This window comes from Helicoverpa zea, chromosome 13 (genome assembly GCF_022581195.2).
Source record: "Helicoverpa zea isolate HzStark_Cry1AcR chromosome 13, ilHelZeax1.1, whole genome shotgun sequence".
NCBI classification, from domain to species: domain Eukaryota; kingdom Metazoa; phylum Arthropoda; class Insecta; order Lepidoptera; family Noctuidae; genus Helicoverpa; species Helicoverpa zea.
Genome location: NC_061464.1, coordinates 250,851 through 268,478, shown reverse-complemented (window position 1 = coordinate 268,478; position 17,628 = coordinate 250,851). Strand labels below are relative to the sequence as shown.

The following is a 17,628-nucleotide window of genomic DNA, read 5'->3' as shown; positions in this document are numbered from 1 at the left end:
GGTGTTTTCGAAACACATATGGTAAGATGTCAGCCCTGGCTCGGAGTGAGCAGCTCGTAACAATTAGGGAATAGCGAGCGGTGAGCAAGTGGGTCAGCGGACGTCTCCCACTTACGTCGGATTCACTGATCAACACGCCAATCTCAAGCACGCCATAGCACCACCACACATCTCATGGGCAAGAAAGCTAAAGAGACAACATTAGTCTTAATTATCATGCTCAGGAAAACAATTGTATTTGAATAAAATGTAAAATTCAAACGTTAGGTCAGTAATTAGCGGTTTACGTAACAACCAGGGCAGCATGACGAGCAGGAGTTACATCAGGCCCACCGGCTCCCGGTGACGTAACGGCTACCGGCGCAGGTGAGCGTCGCTGACACTCTGATCCCCTGACAGCCGTGAAGCGGCTTTCAATTACCACTATCCACAAAGCCTATGACTAATGACTGGCGATCGATTCGCCACAGTCACCACAATAGCACTAGGAAGTTCACTGTGGCTGAAAGTAGTAACAACAATACCTTTCAGATCTGAGATACTGATAAATAACACAAAGTAATTGGAATTAATATAATTAATTTGCGTACCATGTAGAGAAGGGGTCAGCAATAAATAAAGCGGAACTAAGCCACAACGACACCCGTGAAGGCATGTTTTAGATTGGAAATCGTTGCGATAATGTGTTTATCGCAACGATTTCCAATCTAAAACAGTAAGGTAACTTCATAAAGCACACGGTACGTGCTGATGCGTTCTGCAGTAGCTGTCATTGGTGACAGACGTGCAGGACTTGCGAACATGATAACATGGAACAAGGTCCAGAGTAAGGGCAAGAGTATTCCTTTCATCTTCAGAAGAAAGCATATATGTTATTATGATATGGAGACAATCAGCCTTCTGAAAATTCTTATTGTATGGTAATGTAGTGGCATTAATCCCTCAGTCAGGCTGTGTCGGGGCGTCGCTTGAGCGCCCAAAATGGTTCGGAGCCCAATGCGGCAGCGATAAGCGAATAAACTCCGCATTACCGTATTCAGGGCGCGTGTAGAAAGCTGCCCAATCCCACATTAGAATAGCATTCTCGACTTTATGCACGAAGGGTTAGAGCAGTGGCTGCGCGAGCGCAGTTCCGTAATAAGATCCAATTCCGCTCCCAATGGAGTGCTAGCTTGGTTACGTAAGCGTCCTTTTTAAGTTTAATTGCAGTAAATGCAGCCGTTTGTCGCAAATTGTGGAAGCAGTCGCTCCGTGCAGTGTGCCCTGTGCCCATTCCCACCGCCTGCACTTGTGTAGTGAGTCCTATAGAGAGGCTGTACTTTGTTCGATAGCCGTTTGTTTATGACTTTGTATCAGCGATTGTATGTATTTAGATGAGAACTCTTGGGAGGTAAGGTGTAAGGTGTTCATGTTTGTTACTTATTGTTATTATGCAAGTTATGAAAACACGTGTACGGTAGTAATTTTAGTGGCTTTTAGTAGTAAAAAACACGTTGAAATTGAACAATAGGTTATTTAGAGCCTTGATCATTGTCATTTAAAATTCAATGATCAGGTCTTAACATTGCAACTAGCTCATTATTCCACGATTACTGTAGCAAAAGTAACACAGATTACTTAATAGTTTAATCGTACTATTGTCAGGTAAATAAAGCAGCTCGCTTATCTAACATTATCCGAAACAGAGGCGAGGTCGCATTCCGAGAAGGGCTCTGCTGGCCTCGGCTGACCATAGCGAGGCAGCGAGGCAGCGAGGCGGCGAGGTGGCCCGCGAGGCACGTGCTCTGCTCATTTAGATAATTGATTACGATTACACCGCACTTTGTGGTAAGTTACGCTAATGACCTTATAGGTACTCTAGTCTAGTTTATGTTTACATTCAAAAGGATTAATTGTTTATTTACTAATTACGCTATAGATTTCAGTCTTGGTTACGTTGGAGGCCTTACACAATTAGTGTGAAATACAAAGCTGTGTGTCATGGCCGACAATGTTTTCATGCTTTTCAACTTAATTTTCCAGGTGATATATTTTTGTACCGGCTTATTTGTACCACGCTTCATCATGAAACTCTCGCCTTGTGTGAAGTGCAACTGTCTGCAGTGGAGAGCATACAATCAACATGTCGCGCGCATGTTTGTAAACTGTCGGTGACCGGAACCTGCGCATGCGACCATTCCTGGGCTATTTAACACAGTTGGCTCAATAGTCCTATATTCTGAGCGGCGCTATTTTCTCCGCAAGTGGGGCGATGTGGACAGAAGGCTACTTTCTCGCTGCGCTGTGTCTAATGCCTAATGGCTCGCTGGAAAGCTCCTCACCGGCAGATCACCACATCGCGACAATAAATGATCTTCAGTATTGTTTCTTTGTTACGCTATGATTATTTTTTATATTATGATTAAGGATATGTTTTGGTACTTACCAATCTCTTAATATATCTGTCTCATCCTACATTTAATGGTGATCTGTAACAAAAAGAAAATACAGGTCAGAAAAGTCAGTAGGTGAGTCGTACATTATTAATGTTATCAAAAAGAGCAGTTGTTAAATAAATCAAGATTGAATCGATGCAGAAGTTATGATTTGATACTAGGATAACATGAAGCAGAGCAGTTGGTGTTCCGGGGCGGCTGACCCGGGCGCGGCACCGCAACGTAAATCAAACCAGAGCCGCGGCTTTCTCCGGTCAATGGCTGCTGCCTGCAGATATTCACTAACCGCTATTACCACTACCGATATCGTTTACATTGATAAAACTCAACACTAGATCCTACACCGGGAGTTGCTCGCACAACTTCATGAATGAATATGCTTAATCGATATTGACGCGGACAAACAATTACTTAAAAGTGTACAATAGTTATACCAGAGTGCAAAGTTGCTTTTTAACCGCGATCTCGATTTTGATGACCGAGCAAGCGAAGGATTCTAAAATTGAAACACGAGCGTAGCGAGTGTTTCAATAATTAGAATCCTGAGCGATAGCGAGGGAATCAAAAGAGCACAAGGCGAAAAATCTTTGCACTCGAGTGCAACACGTAACTTTTCATCCCACCTCATCGAGGAAATTACTATATAACACAAAATGGCGCGCACATATGAGTGTCAAATTAAAAAGATGTACCTATTAAAGTTCATTTATTTGAAAACTCAGTTTAAAAATGAAACGAGGTTAAAAATCTATGTAAAAACAATAATAAAAATTACTTAATTAATTGAATAATTATTTTAGGCAGTATTTTATTTGTTTAATTTGTATGAATAGTCTTATCAAGATTGTCACAAATGGAGTATTGCACACGATGTTCTAAATTCAAATCACTTTGCCGCTCTAGAGGATAAAAACGGCTTTTGCGCTCAGATATCAAAGGGTAAAACTACTCTTTCCGAGATGGTGCGATGAAAATATCATTTTCAATATTAAACAATCTGATGCTACTTAGCATGGGAACAAAGTACGTTTTTGCGAATATTAACCGAATCTACATAGTAAGTGCAGACAACCTCTTCTCAATTGTTGCGTACTTGCGTTCCTGGTACATGAGAGATGGTCGGCATATCGAGTAGGTAGTAAGCTAGTGGCTCGTTTCCTAGTCCAGCGATAAGACTAGCCCGAACGGGAAACATTCGCTACAGGATTATGGAAATGTTTATTGCATTCGGAAAACTCGATAACTGTTAGATAACGAACCGATTGCAATTTGTTCGATTGCCTCCCGATCCTGATTTCACTACTTACATAGTTGCTATATTAATTTTTATTCTATCTTTAAATGAATGAGCTAACCAGTTTCATCTGGATAAAGTAGTTATTATTTATCCTAAAAGTTGATTGTCGCGTCTATCGACATTCATGAATTTCTAATATTTACATACATTAGCAGATTTCACATATTAATAAAGAATAAAATTAGCCAATATTAGCAGAATTTTATCAAGAAATTGTTCTAGTAGTAATTAATTCAAATTATTGTTCTGAGTGCAAACAAGCGCGTAGTAAATAGAACTTTTCATCCCACCATCTCGGAAAGAGTAGTTTTACCCTTTGATATCTGAGCGCAAAAGTCGTTTTTATCCTCTAGAGCGGCAAAGTGATTTGAATTTAGAACATCGTGTGCAATACTCCATTTGTGACAAACTTGATAAGACTTTTCAAACAAATACACATTAAAGAAATAAAATACTGCTTAAAATAATTATTCAATTAATTAAATAATTTTTATTATTGTTTTTACATAAATTTTTAACCTCGTTTCATTTTTAAACTGAGTTTTCAAATAAATGAACTTTAATAAGTCACTTCTTTATAATTTGATACTCATATGTGCGCGTCATTTTGTTTTTTTTGCATTTAGTAATTTCCTCGATGAGGTGGGATGAAAAGTTACGTGTTGCACTCGAGTGCAAAGATTTTTCACCTTGTGCTCTTTTGATTCCCTCGCTATCGCTCAGGATTCTAATTATTGAAACACTCGCTACGCTCGTGTCTCGCAAATCCTTCTCGTGAATCCTTCGCTTGCTCGGTCATCAAAATTGAGCCCGCGGTTAAAAAGCAACTTTGCACTCTTGTATAACAAATAACTATTAAAAGCCTGTAGACGATGTGGTAAGTGTAGGGTAAGTGTCAGTTTTCAAGGAAGTGCGTTGAAAAACATTATTATATTATAACAAATCCAGTTTTTTGCAATACTTACATAACGGTTCTGTTATGTAAAGTTCACGCAGTGACCGGAAACCTTTCCTACACTAATTTATTCCAACTTTGTTAGCTCTCTGTCCTTGTTTTATCTTAATTAATTAAGTATAATAATGTAGTGTTTGACGAAATAAGTCTATTTGGCAAATATTATAATAATCTATACTAATATTATAAAGCTGAAGAGTTTGTTTGTTTGAACGCGCTAATCTCAGGAACTACTGGTCCGATTTGAACAATTCTTTCGGTGTTAGATAGCCCATTTATCGAGGAAGGCTATAGGCTACTTTTTATCCGGGTTCGTGCGGAGGTTCCCACGGGATGCGGGTGAAACCGCTGGCAGAAGCTAGTACTTCATAAGATTAACATAATATTAACCTTATTAAGATACAAATAATAATCAGCATAGTTTGTCAGTGCAAAATATTCCATAATCTTGAACAGGTAAATCACTATTACTAATGCCACACGAAGCTCTATCTTATTAACTTCTAAATCTGCGGAATTCCCATCACATCAAACAGTCAATTTTTCAGTCGAAATTCTTTAGTTCAGCTTTCTAACATCGCATTGTGAAACTTTCTTCTTAGCACCTGTCGATGCGACGCCACGCGAGATAAGCGAGGATAATATATGGTCTCAAATACTATAAACTCGATGTTATGTATATTATGCTTGTTTAAATAATCATTAGCATAGTGGTCGGAAGCTGTGATAATGTGAGCGCGCGCGCCCGGCCCGGTCAAACAAATGCGCGCGTGCCCACTGCCCCATAGCGCTCGGCACGGATTAATAATATTTGCAGAGCCAGTAAGTAGCCACTCAGTAGACTGTAGTGTTTGCACTTTATTCGCGTACGTTAAATAAATACTGCAGTGCATTTACCGTAAATTAGTCTGCAGAATTCATTATTAAGTGATTAATTTATTTGAATTAGAGAAATACAGGTGTGTTGCATTTACACCGGTTGGCATAGTTATTTTTTTCGGATAAAGATGGAGAATAACCCATATTTTCAAGTCAAGTTCGGGTTCGATGCAAAAATAATTCGACTTAACTTTATTGAAAACCGCTAAACAAAAGCGCAGTTATCTAAATGATTAGTGCGATGGACACTGGTACAATCACCGATAGCGGTGTTCGCCTTGACCGTGACGGCGCGCGTCGAGAGTGAAACCGCTCCGACAGTCGCTCCGTACCGTTTCACCGACGCTCTGTTGTTCAGATAACGTCGCTTCACTCATGCAAAACTAAACCGATTTCGCACGAATAGATAGATGAGGTAAAAGCTTTAAAATACACGAAATTCACGCGCACGCAAGGCTTGATGCAAATCGTTACACAAAAGAACCGGTTCAGAAGAAGACTGAATCATCTTTCTTATGCCATTGTGCATAATTCATAAGGATTTAATTTCCTCTTCTAGCAGCAGATGGTGAATTGATAGGACACTTGTAACGCAAAATGCGTCTTGGTCATAGGATTTAATGAAGTCGTGTTAAGATCATGACGGGCAGATTCACTCGCGTTAATTGCACACAACGGCAATTAGCATTCATCACGCAGTCATTTGATACCACCTGGAGTTTCAATTACAGCCACAAAGGAAACACTTATAGTTTTAGAATCCAACAATCTGTTAAAAATTCATCATATCAAGAAGGTAAACTAATATGAAGAAAATACTTAGTTTTATCTTATCTTTTAAAAAAAATAGGTGACTTACAGGATAGAAAGACGTCTTGCATATTTCTTTAAATATATGATGATATCTATATGTATTTTTTATGTACTCAATTTAATATTCTATGTTTGATCATTATACTGCATGATTAATAATCACAACATTGTACAAATTCATCAATGCAACAGTGTGGTTTTAACGGGGGCTTTTAAAGTTCAAGCTACCTTTTTTACTTGATGGTAATAATTCCTTCTGCTCTACTGCTTATTGTGAGGGGATACATAGGGGCCTATTGTTGACAATACAATTCAGTAGTCATGACTAATCAAAATAGTTGCCGTATTCTCTAGCTACAAGGATTTGTATTCAGATTACCTTTAATATAACTCATTACGCATAAGTCAAAGTCCCCAATCAAAAGGTCATTCATTAGTCTATTATAATAATATGAATTTGAACACATTAACAATGTGGACCGTGCGGTATGACAGCGACGTCTCATTGGGCGACAAGCGGGTCACGCTTAGCATGCGCTTGGGCATTGAACGCGCATTCAATACAATGTGCTTGCTACTCACTGTTGTACTCCTCCAGCGCGGGCGCATCGGACACTAAATATATAGGTGAACACTTTTGTGTGCGATTGTACTCTTGTCATGAACTTAAGACACAATTCATTAATAAGTTAGTAATTTTGGTTTAAAAATGAAACAGTCTCTGAGTTTAAATAAGTTTGAGTTTGAGTTGCAACTGTGACAGCTTTGCAGAAAAACAGAAAATAAGGGACAACATCTCGTGAAATTGTACATAATATTAGTATAGTTACATTCTAGTTAATTTATTTAGCTGAGACAGACAATTGCACAATTAGTAGTTATTCCCGGTTCGGTCCCGGTTCGGTCGATATTTGTGTAATGAGCATGCTTGTTGGCCGTGGTCTGGGTGTTACAATATGTATTTATAAATATGTATATATGTAGCTATATGTAGTTTATCAGTTGTGTTAGCACCCATAACACAAGTTAATAAATAACTTACCATGGGGCTAACCGACCGTGTGTGAAAAGGTGTCCGGACATTATTATATTATTCCCGACATTATTTATGATCAAACTCCATGTAAGTAACGTGCGAATCATTTTCGTGACCGATATGATGATGTCATGTTTGATAATGATGACTTATATCTGGGAATCGCAATATTTCGTCAGATAACAATGTTAGACAACATGTTCTAAGATAAAACAGGCTACCTAACTACTCTGTTCAATTTAAATAGCATGCTTCTTACCTACTTTGAATTATCATTTAATAAGAATAGGAATTAGGACAACAAAAAATATGTGAAGGTTGTCATCATATTAAACCTCGTTTTCTATCCGATAATATGACAGGACTGAATATGTAAATATGTTTCTTCTTATGCAACCGCCAGTAATTTATATAGAAATCACATTGATTGACCCACGAGGTCCTCACCATAGCATCCGATTGCTCTTATGTTATAAAGTTTTCACTTCCCCCCGCACGTGCCGCCATGACTCGACTTTACTAAGCATACAATTATTACATCCAATGCATTATAGTGTAGCATGCATTATTTGGCTGACAGGCAAGTAGTAGCACGGAGTCATGGTGCCCTAGTACATCGGCGACTTATTTCTAAAGGATTAGTAACGTGTAACCTCAGGATTTTGTATGACACATTCGACCAGGATAATAAATAAGGAAAACCTAGAGGAAAGTGACTTTCTAGAAACGTTTCTTTTCTATGAGTCAATACTTGTATTTTCTATCTACTTATTTTATCCCTGTTTGCTTACAGATAAAGAAAATCTACAATTAATTTGTTACACTTCTCACGTTGCACAAAGCACGGGTGCTATCATTGTTATGAATACAGCTATTGTGTTATGTGCTCCTAATAAATACCATATCAGACAGATCCACTCCGGGTGTCGCGTGATGACTCCCGGCCACCGTAGGCGTGGGTCTGTGGGCGGTGAGTTTGGGTGGCTCATCGTCCCTCTGTCTTCTTAGACGACAGACCCGTGTCGACGGCGCGCGTTGTTCCACGCGCTCCTCAAAGAGATGTCAGCAACCCCAGCGGGGCCCAGCAGGGCCAAGGCCTGCCGGGGCTGCGGGTTGTTCGAAAAAGATACCGCGGCCCTGGTACATAAAAGGCCTATGACGGAACACGACGGTTTTTAGTCAGTAAGAGTCTGACACTCCCTCACCGCTGCTAACCCACAGCGGGAGGGGTCATTTGAGAAACAGATCCACTCATTTTATACAAGAATTACTTAACCCTACGTAAAGTTTAGTTGACATGATCCAGTTTGCCCAGTAATGCATTACATGACTTTCGCTAAGCTATGCTCGATAATGTCAGGCGTCAAGGATACCGACCGATCGCTAATAAGGTTAATTAATATCTTAAATGCTTGCAGCATGTAGGTACTGGATGCTGTTGCTACACAATAACGCGGTAAATCAATCATAAACAGGTGTTTTGAGTAATCTTGACAGTATTCGGATGTTGGCGAAATGTTATATGGACCACCTGAGATATATGTAACGTTTTAATTTAGTAAACTGCTAGTGAAATTCGTAATTATAAAAAAAAAACCGCAGTAAATTACCGCAACTCTATAAAGATCGTAAATATAACAAAAATGTATTAACTTTAAGTAGTTCATTTTACGCACGTAAATATTTCATTAATGTTCATGTAATTTACGTAATCGCTAGGAAAGTGGAAATCGTAGCGAAAGCGATCCAACTTGTCACAAGCTTTGTTCGGCGGACATATTGCGACGTGGGCACTGTCACACTGATTACAGTCATCAAACATCTAGTAATGCGCTTAATTTGCTAAGCTAAGAATGGATAATCGTTAATTCTATATGATTTACTGAAAACATTGCGAGTGACATTACAGTGCCACTGAAAAGTCCATCTTTTAGAACCATTACTTATATGTATTTATTTCTGAAGAGTGAAGCTTTCTTTCTCGAACGATTGGCGATGAGGAAATGTTAACACTTCAGTGGGACTGCAATTAGAGTTAACCTAAAAAAGTGAGGAAGCACCGAAATAACGCGTTAAATATGTAACGCGGTGAAAACTGAAGCCGTTACATAACTGTGCGTATGTTATGTGTTCTGTAGGTGAGCACACGTAACCCATCGGTGAAAACTTACTGCATCTCAGGATCAACACAGATTTTAACTCGTTAACATTAATCAAAGTAGTAAACAATGCTCTCATAATCCGGTAACAGTTTGTATGACGTGAATTATACTAAACCCGTTCTTCTGACACGGAGCAGATTATTATGACGAATTAATAATATGTAATAGTAACCTGCTGAAAATAGCCTGGACTGTTGTTTTAATGTAAAATGTGGCTACTCTAATCTAGTTAAAGTCTAGTTATCGAAGTTTGTAAAGTTGAAAGCCTGCAATGCAACTCATCAAATACCTTTTCCTTTCGCGTTCATGCACGCCTATTACTCTTACTTTCTCTTTTTTTTTTTTTTGTACTACCTATTTATTTTCTCCCTTTAACCCGATGGTTGACTGGTAGAGAATGCCTTGAGGCATTAAGTCCGCCAATGTACCTATTTTGTACATAAAGTATAAATAAATAAATAAATAAATATGAAGTCTTTAGCTCTGAAGATCATTATTGTAATAAGTAGAGCATTTAAAAGCTCACAAATTGCTCTATTATCTCAATGCATGCAATGCTTACGGTAAGTTAAGTCATGCCGTGCGTCACTTCACGCATTAATTGTACTATAATTGATATTAACGGAAACTAATCACCGTTGCAGTTTTTCGTCATTAGTTTTGCAAAGAATCACACAGCTGACCCGCGCCACAATAAATTATAAGTAATTTATCTGTTGTTACGTAATAAGTAGGTAATCAATCAGACATTTATTGCGTTAAAGTTTAATTGATTACTTGTCACTGTTAATAACTATTGGGAAATTTAAATAATTAGTTAATGCAAAATGATAACATTATTCTAATTAGACCATGATGAAACTATTTAAAACTTGTTTTGGTATGATTCACTCATAATAGAAGGGTGGGTTTACTGCATCTTCTTGATTAATTTTGCAAAAAAAAGCGCAACTTAGAAAATATTTCTTTGAAGAATCTACGGGGTTCTAGCTAAAATCATCCAATTAAACTAAAATATCGCAGTAACAATTATGTGGTGGTTACTCAACGTAAATAAGAAACCAGTAACGCGTCATGATTGGTTGCTTTCTTCTCGTTACTCTGTCCGAATTTCATGCTCCGTGCTCACAATTTCTACGTCTGCGCCTGCGCATTCCTACTTTTTGTTAGATGTTTATAAACAAAGGTGGTGGACGGTGAAATTTTAGCTGAAATTGTCTCGTTATGTACACAGCGACCGGCGACCCGGAGCAAATAGACCATGGAAATTATTGCCATTTAAAACTATTGCGATGTTTCACTATGATTGTTTTGTTGTACCTTTCTAAACCACGAGCGACGCTTCCTTTACATACCGAACGTAACCAACCACAATGTAAAGTTGATAGTTGAATGCGAGAAAATCTTTCAAATAGTCCAGAAAATAGATAGACATTTTCAATAATTTCTACTTATAGGCAACTGACAAGCGCTTAAAAGGGAAGATGAAAAGAAGCTCTGACCTTTCGAAATGTAATAGACTCGATATTTACTGCAAAAAAATGCTCAAACAATAACTCTTACACAAATGCGTGCAAAATTAGCATACAAACGAACTAATCATCCAAAAACTATGTGAGCTATCGTGAGAACACACCAACTAATAAACAATATCATTTAATTAGTCACACGGATAGTTTGTGGCAGTTGACCGGTGTAACGATCCCACACAATCGAGATATCGATACTAATCGAGTTAGTGTCCGATACGCGTGCCGAATGCTATTGCCCTTACAAACAATACGTTTCGGAAACGTGGCCATATGTCGGTGAGGTCAACTCAGGGCTGTCACGTATTTAAACAACAAATTTTAAACCTGAGAGAACTATTTCCAATAAATCGAATGGATAGACGAGACCTGGCGAAGTTTAGGCAATTCTCCAAATCTGCTAATAGCTTTCGCAATATCCAAATCCTCGTGTAATTCAATTAAAGCCGTAACGTTGTTGTCGATTAGATACCTATACTGCAATACTTGTGCGCAAACATTCACGTTTGCTGTGACGCGACCTCCCACCTGCCAACCCTGCGTCGATCAGTTGCAGTCTCGTTACCTTCCCCGATAGTTTCGCTATCGAACAATGAATCGATACGATTCGATAGATCACGCCTGTCGCCCATTACCCGCGGTTGCTCTCCGCGTTGAGAAATCTTAATTAACCTTAATGTCCGCGTGTCGTGTGGGAGTTGCACATTTACAAAAATATTAGCCGCGTATTGCTTACAACGGCAATGTTTTGTAATTCCGTTAATATTGATTGAATTCCTTTGAATACGCGGTTCACGATGTACTAACTGTTTTGTGGTATCCTCAGCCATTTCATAATTTATTAGGAACTAGCTTCTGCCCGCGACTTCGTACGCGGATCCTGTCCCTTATGCCAGCGACTACGGGGTCAGCAAAATCAAAGATCTGAATAGTCGCAATAGACGTGACCATAGGGATAAAAGTAGTGATTCTAATTAGACCGCATTTAAGTTGTGTGTGGCAAAAATATTACACGTAGGTATTATTTCGTAAAAAAACATTAAATAGATGACAAAGTCGTGGTGACTTAGTGGAATTCGTGGTGGTTTAGTGGGTAGAGAACCAATCTCTCAAGTATGAGCGTGCGTCTTTGATTCCAGGTCTGGCAAGTGCCTGCCAATGCAACTTTTCTAAGTTCGTATGTACTTTCTACGTATATTTTGGATACCAATGACCGTTATTTGGAGGGGATGTTAAACTGTAGGTTCCGACTGTCATTGAACATTCTTGGCAGTCGTTATGGGTAGTCAGAAGCCAGTAAGTCTTACCAAGGGGTAACCGGGTTGTGGAGGTCAGATAGGCAGTCGCTCCTTGTAAAACACTGGTACTCAGTTGCATCGTGACTGGAAGTCGACCCTAACATAATTGGGACAAAGGCTCTTGAGATAATAACGACAATAATAATGAGATATAGGCACCGCAAGACATCTGAGGCTGATGACGGGGAGTAGCGACCCCGCGGGGCTATATATACTGAGTTCTCCAGGGAGAGTATACTGTCCCCCATCTCCGGCCGGTCGGAGTGAACCATGACGGGGGTAGGTCTCACGCCTCTGGCTTGGCTTGGCCGTCCAGAGTGGAGTCGCTAGAGCAGGATTAGTGGCCCTGCTCGGAGGGTAGGTGCCTCATGGTAAGCACAGGGAGCGCGTAATCCGCGTTTAAAGTCCGCCGAGGTATCCTCACCCTTCAGCCGCTCATGTCCCTATTGCCCTCTTGTTGCTATTCAGTGACTGGTTACAGTAAGTGAGGTGGCGAGTCTCCACCTGCCGTTTTTACATGTACCTAATACATTGTCATCCACTAACATCCCATCAAAATAGCCCAAGTAGTTTTCCTCCATAGTTAGCAATAGTTTAGCACAGAACCGGGGATTGTCTTTTTTTTAACGACGTCCACCGGGGATTGTCCTTGGGTTCATTTCTATAGTGTATAAAGGGATAATCGTCGGTTTTGTGTCACCATTTCATTAAAGTTGTCTCAAAAGGGCTTCAGCGTGTTGGCTTCGACCCCACGTTTGCCTCCCAAAAATTTGGAACTCTGTAGTCCCGAGGTCTGGAAGAGATATACAAAATAATAATGAAGATAAAACGCAACAAAGTTAGAGAGTGGAGGCTCGTGACGCCACGTCTAGGTATGTAAAATTTGTACTAAGCAGTGACTTAACACGAAATTCAAGCGTTGTTGTATCTTCGTTATTATTTGTTTGTGAGAGAGAGAAAAGAAAAATGCGTGTCCATTATTTTAGGGTTATCTAAAAGACGGACTAATTACTTATTTTGATTCACTATACCTATTTCATAACATTCATTTCTATACATTTCAAGTGTAGTATTGCTCTTGAAGTTCCACATCAGGTGTTCCAGATCTTCGATGTTTACACGTCAATAGAGAGTGCTTATCAGATTGAACCACTTTTGCTAAAACGTCATATCTTTATAAGCTATAGTCTAGCTGGGCTCCTGGGTTTCCACATTAGGTGTTTTACATCTTCAATTTTTATAAGTCAACAGAGAGTGCTTATCAGATTGAACAACTTTTGCTAAAACGTCATACCTCTATATGCTATAGTCTAGCTGGGCCCCTGGAGTTCCACATCAGGTGTTTTAGATCTTCAATTTGTATAAGTCAATAGAAAGTGCTTATCAAATTGAACAACTTTTGCTAAAATGGCATACCTGTATATGGTACAGAGAAGCTGGGCTCTTGGGGTTCCACATCAGGTGTTCCAGATCTTAAAATTTATAATCTCAGCTGAAAATGCTCATCAAATGAAACAATTTTTGCCACGGCACCATATTTGTATCTCTTATAGTTTTATTGGTCTGTTGGAGTTCTGCATCAGGTCTTCAAGTTTCGAAGATAAATTATAGCCTATATGTTGACCAGGCCTAATACTGATACAACAAAGAAAAAATCATTGAAATCCGTTCAGTAGTTCGGAAGATTAGCGTGTACAAACAAACAGACATACAGACATACAGACATACAGACAAACAGACAGAATTTTTTTTTTGGATTTGTGCTCCATTACTGTTTCTAAACCCCACCCAATTATTATTTTTTTAATATATTCAATGTACAGACACAGTTTTTTTACAGATTTATTATATGTATAGATTATTGCAAATTACAATCGATACCGGTACTGTTTAATTGCTTTTTCATATATCATTGAAGATTTTTGTGTTGGGTACTTGTAATGTAGTGAGGAGATAAAACGCGTTTGCGTCTACATTTCTATTATTATCACATCACGTTATAACGGGGTTATCGTGTGTTTGTTTTCGGAAGACGTACACAAAACGATGCACGAGACGAGACACATTACCGCGCACGTGGTGGGACAGTTAACTCGAAACACTCGATTACACTGAAACCAAATAATGAAGAAACAGTGTGTACTTGTGTCTGTACAATACAGCGCCAATAATGACAGCATTGTTCTTGTTCAATACGTAACTGTGATTGTAACCGTTTGTGATAAATACAATGCAGTCGCCACAATACTTTAATTAATTACTAAAAGAACGCTCGCTTACAATCCGGTTCGACTACTAACACAAGCTTTGTTAGTCTGAACCTCTATGTAGTGTTAACAATACGTTTTTTGTTGCATACACTTTAGTAGTTCATAAAATTGTGAACATCTTACCCATCAATTATTTTTTATTACCAAACTGATATTCATTAAGCGCGCGGTAAAACTAGACTGCAAGTGAAAGCAATGTTATCTTGAAATTATGCACAATATACATAATTAAAATGCACCAGGTACCAGGCGCCCAGAAATAACAGAAGATATCATTGTCACGAATGCATCGATGCAACTTTCTATATTATCGAACTAACCTTGCTCACTAGTATTTATTTTATTAACCCATTTAATTTTATTATCTCTTAATACCACATTAATGTTTTATTTATAGCGCTCAATTAATTTCTTGTTTTACAATTAATCTTCGCGGCATCAATGTGAAGGTAAGTAAATGTTCATTGATACAGCTATTAAAAGTGCGGAGATAACTTTGCTAGACTTCGGCACGTGCTCTCTATTGACTGAGATTACAATAGTTAACTGCTTGGAAGTTACGTAACTAATACAAGAATGCTTTATGAAGTGTTTTGGGTTCAGCATGCGTAAGATATTTGAAACTCCGTCGTTAATCCTGTGTGACGTGACTGCTGCGCCTGCGCCGCTGTAACCCGAGTGGCGCTTGTTTAATACATTTCGACAGTAAATCTATCAGTAATATCGGCGGCCATTGTTTCCATATATAATTTACAGGCGCGACTCAAGCGAGCTGCGAGCACGCTCAGCGCCGACCTTCAAAAACTTACCATACAACACAATCAACATTTCTCCCGACCGCCTTGGTTTAGCATAAGCTCCCTTATTTTATAAACAGTTACATATACGAGTACAGCCAAGGCACAAGGTAATTCTTGAACAAGGCGAGCATTCATCATCTCACGAACTTACTGAATGCTGACATCCTGTTTCCAACAATTTTGTGAAATAAAACTTCTCGTACTACTATGCCTAATACTATGTTAGTTAAGTATGCAAACAATGCATGTAGCAACAATCATCAAGAAACGCAAATCAATGGTATGAAACTGTTTATCTAATCAGCAAGATCTCGGCAGTTTATGTAAACTGGCGTCAACCGTGACAGGAGGTTTATTGTTATTAACTCCGTATATCTTCTGTGCGCCTGGTGATTTATGCACATATTACTGCGTTTTGCAACAGCGTTGAGAAGAGATAGGTATTATTTGAATGATTCATGTAGCAAACATACAGTCAAAAAATATGCAAAATTAAGAGGACGAATTGGAATTTTTGGCGCCAAGGATTTCAATTTTTCTCAGTAAATACAAAACGGATCAAAATACAACTTGGTTACCTGAAAGTTCATGATATAAACCTTATTTTGTTAGAAGTAGAAACATGATTAGGTAACTTTTATAACAGAGAAAAATATATCAAACATACCTCTTTTTAAAAAGAGATTCACATATTATGGGCATACGGGACCGATTTAAGCCTCTTAACTTTTTTAGTAGTTGAGTATATACATACTCTTTAAAATTGTAGAAGGAATTTTTATCAAATTATCATTTCTAAATAATAAAATTACAAAACCATTTTGTCGCTTACGACTTTTAGTTATAAGCTAGCGCGCGTATTGTTATCCTCGCCCCGCTCAGACGCTCCGACCCCTTTTGGCGCCTTAGATGCGCGTGCCGGTTATGGAATTATTGTTGACCAATTCCTCGCCTTAATTAAATGATGTTAGTTTAATACCCAAAATTCCCTCACCATTGCGTAAAGTGAGTAACGTACGCCTTTGATTAGTTGTATCAAACTTGATGATTCTAATTTAATGCAATGGAAATAAGACTTGTAAGTAATGACTCGATTATTCAATGAAGAGTAAATAATCTGCAAAGTAAATAAGACAGGGCGACACTTGGTCTGGCTGCGCAGCGAGGCAGCTGAACCGCAGATGTCGTCTGCCTGTGGGGGAACTGACTGGGACTTCCGTAGGATACATGCGACAAATACCAGCATATAATGCAGATCTCGTATCAATGTTTGTACATAACTAAGTACTTGTTGAACCAACAAACTGACAAGTGTCGCAGTTAAATGCGCCAGTTTATCAGGCTGCGGCACATGTTTGTTAAGGATTAGAGAAACTAAATACACAAATTAAGTGTCAAAATACATCATTAGCATTAGCAACGAACCATGGGAATTACTGAATTGTTCCTAAGTTAGAATTACAGCAGCTTATTAAGTTATTGTTGTGTGTTTGTGCTGTGTTTGTGTGCGTGTGACGTTATCGTGCGCGTGCGTCACTGTCCGCCACAACCGACTGAATACTAACGCTGATAACAGCGCTTATCAGTTGCACTAGTAATCTGCTTTCTTAGATTGTTTACTGGCGTTTCTTTTGCTTTTACGTATTTCATAAACTGTTACAGTTTTATTCTTTGACTGCAGTTTTTCCGAATTTCAACCCCTTAACGTGCCCTTAACCTTATAATGTTACATCCAACGTGTTGTAGCTTCTGAGTTTTAAGTTCGGCACTAGTAATGGCTGCTGAGTATTTTGTTAAATGAATCTACATTACTAGAGTGGTCTGGTCATCATTACCTCCACTACAGTCTAATGCGGTATTCCCACGCCTCATGTTCCGGCTCGCGGTTGCTATTTGATAACTGGCCGTCCTCCCGGATAGACTTAGAAGAAAAACTTTTTTCATACATGTTTAGTATAACTTTTGTTGTACATGTGTAGGTATATATGGTGTACACCACAGTATTGTTTAGAAATCGGAGGAAAGGTCAAAATTTAAGTAAGAGAAGTTCGTCACGATAGGAATATCGATAAAAGGAAAGATTATTATTTATTAACCATAGTTCAAAGCCGGTATCTTTACATCCTACTTGCGATAACTGATGAATTACACTTG

General features: G+C 38.7%; 1 protein-coding gene across 2 annotated transcripts in view; it reads right to left on the bottom strand.

Annotated features, from left to right (window-relative positions):
- The window catches only part of LOC124635801 (GAS2-like protein 1), a 67,921-nt gene that overhangs the window by 24,489 nt on the left and 25,804 nt on the right, over positions 1–17,628 (bottom strand). For both annotated transcript variants that reach the window (XM_047171754.1, XM_047171755.1), the window contains exon 2: positions 2,426–2,468. The gene's annotated coding sequence lies outside the window, so the exon portion shown is untranslated. The remainder of the gene's footprint in view (positions 1–2,425; positions 2,469–17,628) is intronic.